Genomic DNA, 10,981 nt, shown 5'->3' on the forward strand with positions numbered 1-10,981 from the left:
TGTATTTTGTCCATTGCTTTCTTTGTAATTAGGTTTTTTGTTATCTTTTTATTAGCACCAGTTCATTAATCGTTATCGGTAATTACGTAATCATTAGCACTTCGATCCTATTTAATGCTCTTTTTTTATTTCAAAAGTTGTAAATAACTGAAGAAGGTCTCTGACCGAAACGTTTTTTATTAAAATTTTTTACGTCAGAAGTTGTCCATCCTCGCAATTTTTTAAACTTTATATATATATATTAATCCAAGAGTTGGTTATTCGGTCATTTATAGACCACTTTCATAAATGGCTGCCGGATTAATATTCTTTTGTTTAAATTTAAATTTGCCCGAGTGGCCTCGCTTGAGATAATGTCTTCTTTTGAATTTTGTACTGGAGAACGAGGCCACCCAGGCAAATTTATATGTAAACAAAAGAATTTTAATGCGGCAGCCATTTATGAAAGTGGTCTATTCGCTACTCTGAGTTTCATGCTTCATGCGAAGCAATCATCAGGCGGCTGTCAGAAATGACGGTTACAATCAGAGATTTTTGAAAATACGCGATAGTTGCCAGGTTCGTTGCGTGTAGTGCGCGCGAAATCGTCGTCATTCAAAATTGGTTAATTGGTTAATTGGTTAAAGAGAACGTCACCACGACCTACAAGATATCAAATTATAATCTTCTAAGAGTACTTGACGCGAAGTCTGCCAAAATAGCTGAACGTCTTAAGTTAGATGACCGCATTGAGAAACTAGCTATGAATGAAGCACTTGTCACGCTAAAAGACCATAAACCAAATTTTTACGACCACCCAACGTGTCGCCTAATAAATCCATCCAAGTCCGAAATTGATGTCATCAGCAAGCAAATTTTGGACGACATTAACGCTTCCATAATCAGCCGCACCAAAATAAACCATTGGAAAAACACGGCAAGTGTGCCGAAGTGGTTTAACAGCTTGAACAACATGAGCTCACTCTCGTTCATATGTGGGATCATTTGGATCATTTTAGTTTTCTGAGCAACCGAGATCGAGTTTACGGATCATTTTAGTTTTCTGGGAAACCGAGATCGAGTTTACTTTCTCGAGCTCGCACAACAACCTGTAAACGATTTTCACAAATTGGCCTCCAGTCACTCGTACCACAGGTAGCCCAAGCTCTGTCACAGGCTCTTTCACAGCGAATCATTAAAGAGTTTGTATAGTAGTTTAGTTGGACTTACTTTTGAGCTCCGTAAATGTAAAGTTGTGTGAAATAATCAAAGAAATAAAGTCTTACCTTCGTAGAGAGTAGTCTGTGTTGTTCTCCTCGCAATTTGAAGCCGTTTTGATGTGTTTCAGCTTGCCGCCCTAAATTACCGTGCATAAAATACGGGAAGGTCGGAAACTTCTGTTGACACATGCTCGCCAAAATCGCTCGAAAACAACACTTAAATACTTTCCCTCGAAACAAAACTTGGCAGCACGAAAGCCAAATAGTTTCCCTTTAAGTTCACCGAAAAAAATCCCACAAAAGTCGGTTTGTCGAGCAATCAATCCAGCGAGAATTTCAAATTAACGGCCGTTCGGAATTCTTCTAATGCGTGGAAGGAACTTCTTGTGCAGCTGAGAGACCGTTAATACGCGGTCAACCCGGAACCTAGTCAAATCTCTCTCAAAGGGTCCTCCCCATAGTCTTCTAACACCAACTCTTCACACATACTAAGGTACCCCGGGTAAACTCATCGACTTGACTAGATCGTCGATACTGTCTATCTTCGCTGTTTTCAATGAATTTTTACAAATATCCTCTTATCCGGTAACAACATTCATTACACTCTATATAGCAATAATATAATGCTATATAGTAGGTTCCTACAGATGCCAAAGGTTGAAATTGAAGGGCTTTTCAATGACTTTGGCCAAGTTTTAGATAAATTGAAGGACCTCTTTTGGAAAGGTTTTTACTGTCGGTGCTTTGAGAGGTTTGAAGTGAATTTTGTTGTTGAGTTGCACTTTGGCCTCTTTTGTTTTTTCTGTCTTATTCATGATGACTATTGTTGTGTTGCTTCGGTGAGGTTTAAAGCAGAGTTTGTTTCAAATATTTTAGAGCCGTGACCTCATTGCTTTACAATGTATTTTTTGGCTTAGATCTGCAAGTAGCCTGCGTTGCAGCCGGACGTGTCACACAATCTCCGGTATAGTCCGTCTGGGTGTCTATACCGGCGGTTTAGACTGTCTGCGACGCAGGCTAATCTGCAAGTAGCGTTATGACAATTTTCCAAGTAGCTCTGAAGGGCGATAGAAGATTGAACCGGTGACATTCAGTTTGATATGAAACAGAAGTGGTTCTTTGTTTTGTCCGTGAAATGTGTATCGGAGGCGCATTCGTCTTGCGAATAAATCTCGCAAAAGTTGGCCTGATTTTGAATTCATTTGTCACGGGCGTTGTGATGAATTTGAGACCCTTTGATAGCACGCTGACTTGGCTGTCAGATGGTTGATAGTTTGACAGGTTTTTAAAGAAATTTTAATTTTCTCCGTTTTTTGGCTGCAAGCCTACATTTTAAAGTGTTTTTACGCTCTGTGTCTTAAGCTGTTTGTTCTGCTTTCGCTGATATTAAAGCCAGCTCTTTTAATAATCTGAGCAAACAATTATATTTTTTATCTCTTTTGTATAAAAGTGAGCTCTTTGAGGTCAGAAATCTCATTCCTCAATTCGGCTATTTTATCATTCTTATTTGCAATGTTCACCGAGTACTTTTCTTTGTGTAAGGTATTCTGCCAGAGAGCTGTTAAAGGTGTAAAGGTGACAAAATCCGTGGAGGTTCGTAGACTTCGCTTTCCGGCGTCGAGATCGCACTGAGGAAGGTTTTTCTTGTCCCTTCTCTTCTTGAACGGTAGGCACTGAACCCGACAGAATTCCTCGCCTAGATCCTTCAAAGTACACAGATCTCTCGAAACAGTCCTCCGAGTAGTGTTCGGAGTAGATCACAAATATTTCTGTGGGATTGAAGTTTACTCGGCGGGGTCGCACAAATCGCATCTGTTTTTCCCGCTCTGATCTATTTGCAAGGCTCCGATGCAGAGAAATACCTGCAGCATGGTCTTCACGATTACTTCAGCTTTGAATTACGCATCGATGCCCAGTCATTTTTGTTTAGTCATATCTCCCAAAAGTCTCTTCATATCTCGCAAGTCTCTTGCTTGACTAAACTGGTTCAGATCAACCACGCGAAATACTGTTTCGATAGAGAGACTAGTTTTAATTATTAAATCTCTTGTCTTTGGAAAAATGTTCTACTGTTCGTCCGTGTGGTCTAATACCTCATCTAAGAACATACAAAAGCTGCAACTCATCCAGAATTTCGCCAGCAAAATCATCTGCGGCGCTCTGAAATTTGACCATGTAACGCCATTACTGGATGAACTCAACTGGCTTCCAGTTGACAAAATACTCAAATTCAGAGACGCTGTTATAGCTTATAAGTGTGTCAACAATTTAGCTCCTGAATATCTATGTGCTGAGTTTAAAATACGATCTTCTGTACATAATCGCATAACTCGTAGTAATGAGAAGATTGACATTCCATTATTCAGATCAGCTACCGGCCAAAGGTCGTTTGCCTATAGAGCAGTATCTCTGTGGAACATGTAAGACGAAGACCTGAGAAACGTTACATCTGTAAAGGCCTTTAAGAAAGTCCTGAAACTTGCCATGAACGAATGATCGAGTGACAGTTAGAATTTAGAATTTAACAATAGCTTGTCAGATATAGTTAGCATTTATATTTGTAAATAGGTATTGAAAAACTTTTTTTTGGGACTATTTATCATTAAAGTTTAAAGTTTAAAGTTTCTAAATGCCCTTGGACACATAATATACAAAATAGTAACATCGAATATGTACATTTTGTCATGAGTTACTTAGACGTTAGACGTTAGAAGACGTTAGACGTTTATTGAGAAGAATACCTTAATAGCAGCTGGAAGCTGAATTGCAACGGTGTACAAATTATGCAATAGAACTATACAATAAAATCAAACCTAAAAGGGAACTAATTTACATATACAACTGTAAAAACTTTACATATACAATTGTAAAAATAAACTTAGCAAAAGCCTAGTAGAAAAACATATACGCATCTTAAATGTAAACACTATAATAAGCCTAATTTCTTGAAATTTGCCTTCTCTCAAAGTTGCCTTTGGTATATTTGAAATTATTGTTCATAAGAATAAAATTTTGCTTCATTTTCTTTTTTGTCAACGAGTTCAAATATTCCTAATGTTTGAATGGAATTTTTACGCTTTTGAAACTGATTGACCTTATACACTTGCGAGTTTTATAAAAAAAAAATAAATGTGACAGCTTGCAATTTTCTTTCAATCGAAGATTTTACACACTTAAGGGCTGCTTTGTATAAGGGCTTAAAGAAAGAGAAACTGGATGTTAAAACGGTCTGACCATTCAAAGAAATTGTTTTAAGTTTTCATTTTAAAGAAATTACAGAACTGGAGTGTCAGTAGGAAACTGCAGAGGCAAAATGGCAAAAATTCCTCGTTATTACGTCATAACTGCCACCCCTCCACTGCTGCCACATCCTCTCATCCAGGTAGGATTGCAGATCTTCTCTTCTCAATCCCTTTCTTCTATTGCGGCCCAGCTTCAGTTGGCTCCATGCTGACTCCACTTCTTGCGTGCGAGGATCCACGAAGTTGTGGGCATGGACAACGACTTCATGTGCATTAATGTTGGGCAGCCCAATCATAGCTATTGTACGCTGCCCAATCGTCAGTATGCACCTCAGTTCCCGGCAGAAGACATTTCTGTATAATTGGGAACAGTGTGGCTGCATTTCTTCTTTCTACAACCTGGAAAAGGCCTCTTGCTTGAGAGTATTCTGAAGACATGATTCCAAAAACCCACGATTGACGGGCAGCCCTCCTTCGCCTGTTGAACTAAAAGATGAAATAAATGCAGATTTTAACTTATTAGTCAACTAACTTTTAGACGGTTCATCAGCACCAGTTTGATTTTGTACCATTTGACTAGATTTCTTTTATGCCTGTGTTTTGTTTCATTTTGTTCTTGTTTTTTCCCGCTTTTTCTCGTTATAGTGAGAGATGTTTTTGTGTATTCGCCTAGTCTTCACTACTTTTATCTTCGGCTTGTGGTTGAACTTGCTTTCATCGCACTTAGCCACAGTACCAGGACCCCCCAAAAGGAATAAATGGTCTGTTTTGTAGATCCACAGAACAGATGTCTTGCATTCGTCTACAAATCTTTGAAGTCAAACTGGCATTAATGCCCAGAGCTCTCACCATTCTGTGCTGAGGGTCATCGTGAGTGAAGTAGTAGATAGTCTTGAGAAGGGTTGCTAACGGCACCTTTGGGAATTCCTCAAATATGGTATTGTCCTAAGACTTCTTCTTTTGGAGCATCCGCTGCATCTCCTGTTGGAGGATTAAGGGGGATATTTACTTGGAAAGTATGACATGACGTGCTCATAAGACTCGCAGTAAAAAAAAAAAAAGAAAAACATATGCAAGGCCCGTTTCAAACGCGCAACTGTTTATAGGCGGATGTATCGATGGATGAATAAGAAAGAGAAACTCTATTTATACACATTTAATGTTATGAAATTGATGTACGTATAACGCAGCAAAAGGGAACATGTGTTCCTAGCTTATGGTAACTAAATTTTCCCGTTTATAACTTTCCCTTTAGTAACATGTTGCTTTTTGCAGCTACACGGGTTACAAAGGGGATCATGTGTTCCTTATTATGGTAACCATATATATAAGATTGGTTACTCATTAAGTTGTAGACGAAAACAAAATGTGCTTTTAATAATTTTTAAAGCCCTCTATAACAATATGCCTCAGTATATTCAATCTTTATTTCAAGTAAGAGAAAATAGGAAAAATCTTAGGGGCAAAAACAAACTTGTTTTACCGGCTGTAGCTAAGACCACAACATACAGCCTTTAAAAATCGACTTCTTACATTGCTGCTAAGGCTTGGAATGCATTACCTGATAAGCTTAGATTAATGGCCGAATTTGGCCCTTTCAGGAATGAGATAAGAAAACTAAGTAATTTGTAATTTCATATCATCATTTATATTTAGGCTTATATTATTTTTAAACTCTGTCCTTATATTCATATATTTTTCCTCGCCTAACAAGCCTCATTTTCATCCGAGTTGAAATAAAGTCATTCATTCATTTATTCACCGATCTTGTTTCCTTTTGCATCCTTCAGCTCCTGTTTGTTACTAGTCCCTGTAATCACTTCAAGAGGAGGGTTGTTTAAGTAATTTTCCTGACCTTTGGTTTATTATCCTTGCTTCTATCATATCTCGCTGAAGGGAACCTGCTTTAGGCAGCGCAGAATGCTTTAAAATTGTAGAATAATAACACCTCGAGCAGCAGACTTCCTTTAAAGCAAAAAGCGTCCAATTTTTTTTAGGCAGAATATTTATTCCATTTCATGAAATGTTTAATCTGTCCCAAACTGACACGGGAAAACAATTTCTCTTCTATCAATATTTTTTTAAAGTACTCACTCAATCAGAGCCCTGGGGCTACAGGTTAGAAACAGCAAAGTTGCTGTTCTAATTACATTATTGTTAAATTTCAAATTTAGTCGGTTAATCAATCAGCGCTGGAAGTTTGAAAATATACTTACTATTCTTTTGAAGTAGATTAATTCAATCTTTTATTAATGCTGCTTTTTATAGGAATCAAGCTTAATGAACACCAGGTTATGAGAGGATATAAGCAAATGAAGACAAAAAAACAAAACAAAACAAAACAAAACAAAGCTAACTATATCCAATGCGGCAGGGTGGGAACGGGACGCTTAGGCACATGCTATAAGCACACGTCTAGGTAAGAATAAAACTTGAAAATCAAAATAGCGCAGAAGAAAAAAAATATTCTTATAAATGCTAAAATCCACACACTAGCGACATATTAAATCGAAAGAGCACAAAATAAATCTATCTATCGCGTGAAAATATTGAAATATTCCAAGTACACACCAATCCATAGTAACAAATGCTATTAGTTGGAAATTTTGTTTCATACTGTTTGATTAAAAACATACTTGAAGGCATTTTAATGAAAAAAGCTTTCTAGGTTAACTGTGATAGATAGAGAGTTCCAGACTCTTACGATTGCATTAAAAAACCCCGATCCATCCCCTGCTGATCAATACAGTTCCTCCTTTTGTCCATTTTGTGAATCGATCCCATGTTTCAAGTCCAACTGAATGGCGAAGCTCTTTGGAGATGGAGAGAAGTTGCGCTTCTACAACTAAGTATTCTGCCTCTTGGCTACCGATTAACAGAATCTGCTGGCGAGCGTGCAGGCGAGAATATGCCAAACTACTTGGACAGATTCAATATTACGTCCCGTCCCTTGAAGCGTGATAGTTTTTTTACTCCAAACTTGATAAAAACATACCTTTGTGGAGCCAAAAATGGAAAGGAAATATGCTACAGAATACTCGACTGCAAAGAAATGGGCGCCTGAGTCCTAAAAGTGACGATAACATGAACGATTCGTGCGTGAAGACCCAAACACCGCAAATATGAAGTGATCTTATGCTTACTGCAAATTGGTAAGCGTGAAACTTCGTTTTTTTTGTGTGTGTGAAACTTCGTTGATTTCATCTTGTAGCTGCCGGTATCTTTGTAATTCTTCACACATTCGTAGTTTAAGACAATTTTTCTCTATCAAAACGCTTACAAACACAACAATTGTGCCAGCACGTGTTGCCCACGATCAAAATATCTTTCCAAAGTTAAGAAAGCCAGATCGCAGGTTACGTCAAGGGCGCCAAAAACTCGCGATCATACCATGAGGTTGCTCTAAGGAGCCTTTGATTGGAATGGGAGCCAATCTGCGATGACAACGTCACTTGATCCACAAAGTCAGATATTTTTTATGTAAATCTTCAGCACTTAAAATGACATAGCAATTTAATCTTTAATTCACCGATTGCCAGATCGAAATTTTTAATCTTAGCGACGTCAAATTAAACTGTTTAAGGTTACCGTGCACCTTCAGGGTTTCTCACGTGCAAGCGATGTAGAGCGTCCGGTTTAAACTGTAGATATCTAAACCCCTATATCAAATCAAAGCTTATAGGACTGGCTATCAGACTATACTAAAATGTCTGAAAAATAATAAATTTCGAATTTTTCACGACTTCTAAATGCGAGCGCCCGAATCACCTTTTGAACGCTACATATCAAAGCGAATTTTTTTTTACGCTTATTTAATGTGTTCCTCCGTTTCCGGGGCCAAAGCGCTAAAAAACGTGTCTGCGCTTTGCCGTATTCAATTTCAGTGAAAAGTTACAGAAAATTTTCGAAATAGGATTAAAGAAAGTGTAGAGTGATCGTACAAAAATCGCTCTGGAAAACAGTATTTAGAAATAAAATATTCGGAGACAGGTTTTTGTTGTTTAGATGTAAAACTAGCTACTGTGAAAATTTGAGAGCAATCGAGCAAATTCCCTTTGACTTGTAACCTGAGTGAGATAGCTGAAAATCTGGTGGGATTGCAAAGTTTACACTGAAAAAAGGTACGTTTTGTTCAAGTACTAACACTTACCTAAAAACTTACAAGCTAGATGCAAAACTGAAACAAGTTAATACTAACTTTTTTGGACAAAATCAAAGCAACTGCTCTGACGATGATTTTCTGGGCCTTGCGATATTGTCCTTTGCGACCTTGTCTCTTGAATCCAGTGTATTGACTTATGGTTGTCGCGTCTACTAGGGGAAAAAGCGATTTGTCTGTACTCCATACAGACGATGGTGGAGGTATTTCAGTTGGATCCATACTTGTTTGAAAAACATAAATCTTTTTCACCTCTTTAAGTTTCTTTTCTAACAGATTGTTGTCACTGGCAAACGGAAGCAGCCGATCGAGAAGCTCCTTCTTCGTTCCGGCAACCTTCAGTTTCATCTCTGTCAACACAGACTTTAAATCTCCTACGCTCCATTCAGCTAAATTAACGTCCTTCAATTTCACTGCTAAACTATATGGCCCCTTTGAATCTACTTTCTTGGAGGTATTCATGTCTGCAAACATAGGTTTTCTTCAGATACGAAACTTGCCGCTCTTATATACACAGAATAACTTTTAACTTTCCCGGAAATTTTGTCCGGCGTTGGCAAAATTCGCCCAAGTTTTTCACGATATGAAAGTGGGCAATTGGGAATCGATCCGATGCTGCTTCCATAGAGAAAAACAAAACCAAAGACCAAGAAATATTGGATGGAAAGGGTGGGTTTGCTTTATTGCAAATGTCAGCTTAATGGTGCAGGGTCATCTACCCACATCTAATAAGCAAAAGTTTCCACGCTTAGCTTTTCTTTTTTTTTTTCCAAGCGAAGGTGAGATTAGATTTTAGCACGCACAGAAAGTTGCGCAAGTACCAGTTGCTCGACATACCTGCGTGGCTCGTGCGACGAAATAACTTCACGGGATTGGCAAAGTTTCAGTCACAGTAAATTACGCAAAAAAATCGAGAAAGATTTAACCTTAAATCTCGTTTAACGTTTAAAGCGACATATCAATGACTGCAACCATCGTGTTGTATACAAACCTCGCAAACTTTAAAACACGTTCTCTAGTGATACCTGCGAAAGTATTCAGTATAATTTCCGGTAAGATTTTCGCGGACAATCTGATCGATTTCTCTTACATTGTGTGCTGAGACTGACACTTTTCACCTCAAGCAAATCTCCGTCGCACGGCCCAAACAAACATAGCGAGCAACTGAGCAATTAGTATTTGCCCGTGTTACAACACACGAAAAGACTCCAAAGCACACTTCACTCTGAATGGGCAGAAAAACACAAAGATTTTCTGGCATCAATCAGATGGCAGAATGTCTGCGACCGTTTGGAACTAGTCTTGTAAGACAATGTCCCCGGGAGCTCTTCATGCCCTAACTTGAAATCCACCCACACCCCTGGGTCTCCGAGAATGGCTTGCATGTAATTGAAAGGGCTTCGTAATTTGTCAGTGCAAAATTATAATATTTTTTGTTGATATCGACATTAGGCTTCAAAATGGCCAAATAGGTAAACTTCAAATACAAGGTGCATGTAATTCATATAATTATACAAAAATTGTTTTTCAGTTGGGAATGTTGTGGAAGACTTTTCCACCTTTGGATTTCCTGAAAGTGGGTATATTTTTATTTTTACAAAGGAAATTGATTTCAACCTACCTAATTGAATGTGTTTAACAAGGGTAGCGCATAACAGTCTTTTTACCAACAAACCTGTGGTGCTAGAATTCCTAATCAAATTGGAATTTAGAAGTGAACACATACACATGCTGTTGGTAAAAATTAAACTTAAGTTAAAATGATTTCAAGCTGTGTTGGTCCTCACTTGCCTTTGTCTCTTTACCATAATTATTCATCATCCATTACAAATTATTGCAAGAAGATATTAAAGAGAAATTGATTTCAACCTTGATTGGAAGCATTTTAACTACAACTTCAGTTTGACCTACAATGTATAAATAATGAACTTAGTATCATACTATTTTTCTTGCACACAATTTAGTCTTACCAAAAAATATATGGATTTAATTAATGAACATAAAACACAAGATGATATTTTTTCACCATTCCATAAAATATATATATCTTATTAGACGTTTTGTTGTGTAGTATCACTGAGTATTTTTATGAGTTGTGCCGTATTTTGACGAGCCCGTAGGGCGAGTCAAAATACAAATAACGAGTAGAAATACTCAACGATAACGAGTAAAAATACTCAGCGATACCACACAACAAATCGTCTAATAATTTATTTATTATCCAACACGCCAAACCGTGTTATTTCAGTGCGGGCGAATTTCGCGGATATTTATTTACAGGGAGTCCGTGACAGAAGTATGCGAAGCGGAATGGAATTGGCGCGTTGTTGTGTTGCTGTTTCTATTTTGAGATACAATGAATATATGAAGATCATATATTT

General features: G+C 37.8%; 1 pseudogene; it reads right to left on the reverse strand.

Annotated features, from left to right (window-relative positions):
* Nucleotides 1–4,532: 4,532 nt before the first annotated feature.
* Nucleotides 4,533–9,062, reverse strand: LOC111342695 (uncharacterized; annotated as a pseudogene).
* Between the last annotated feature and the right edge of the window lie 1,919 nt (nt 9,063–10,981).

The sequence above is a fragment of the Stylophora pistillata genome, chromosome 6, assembly GCF_964205215.1.
Source record: "Stylophora pistillata chromosome 6, jaStyPist1.2, whole genome shotgun sequence".
Taxonomy (NCBI): Eukaryota; Metazoa; Cnidaria; class Anthozoa; order Scleractinia; family Pocilloporidae; genus Stylophora; species Stylophora pistillata.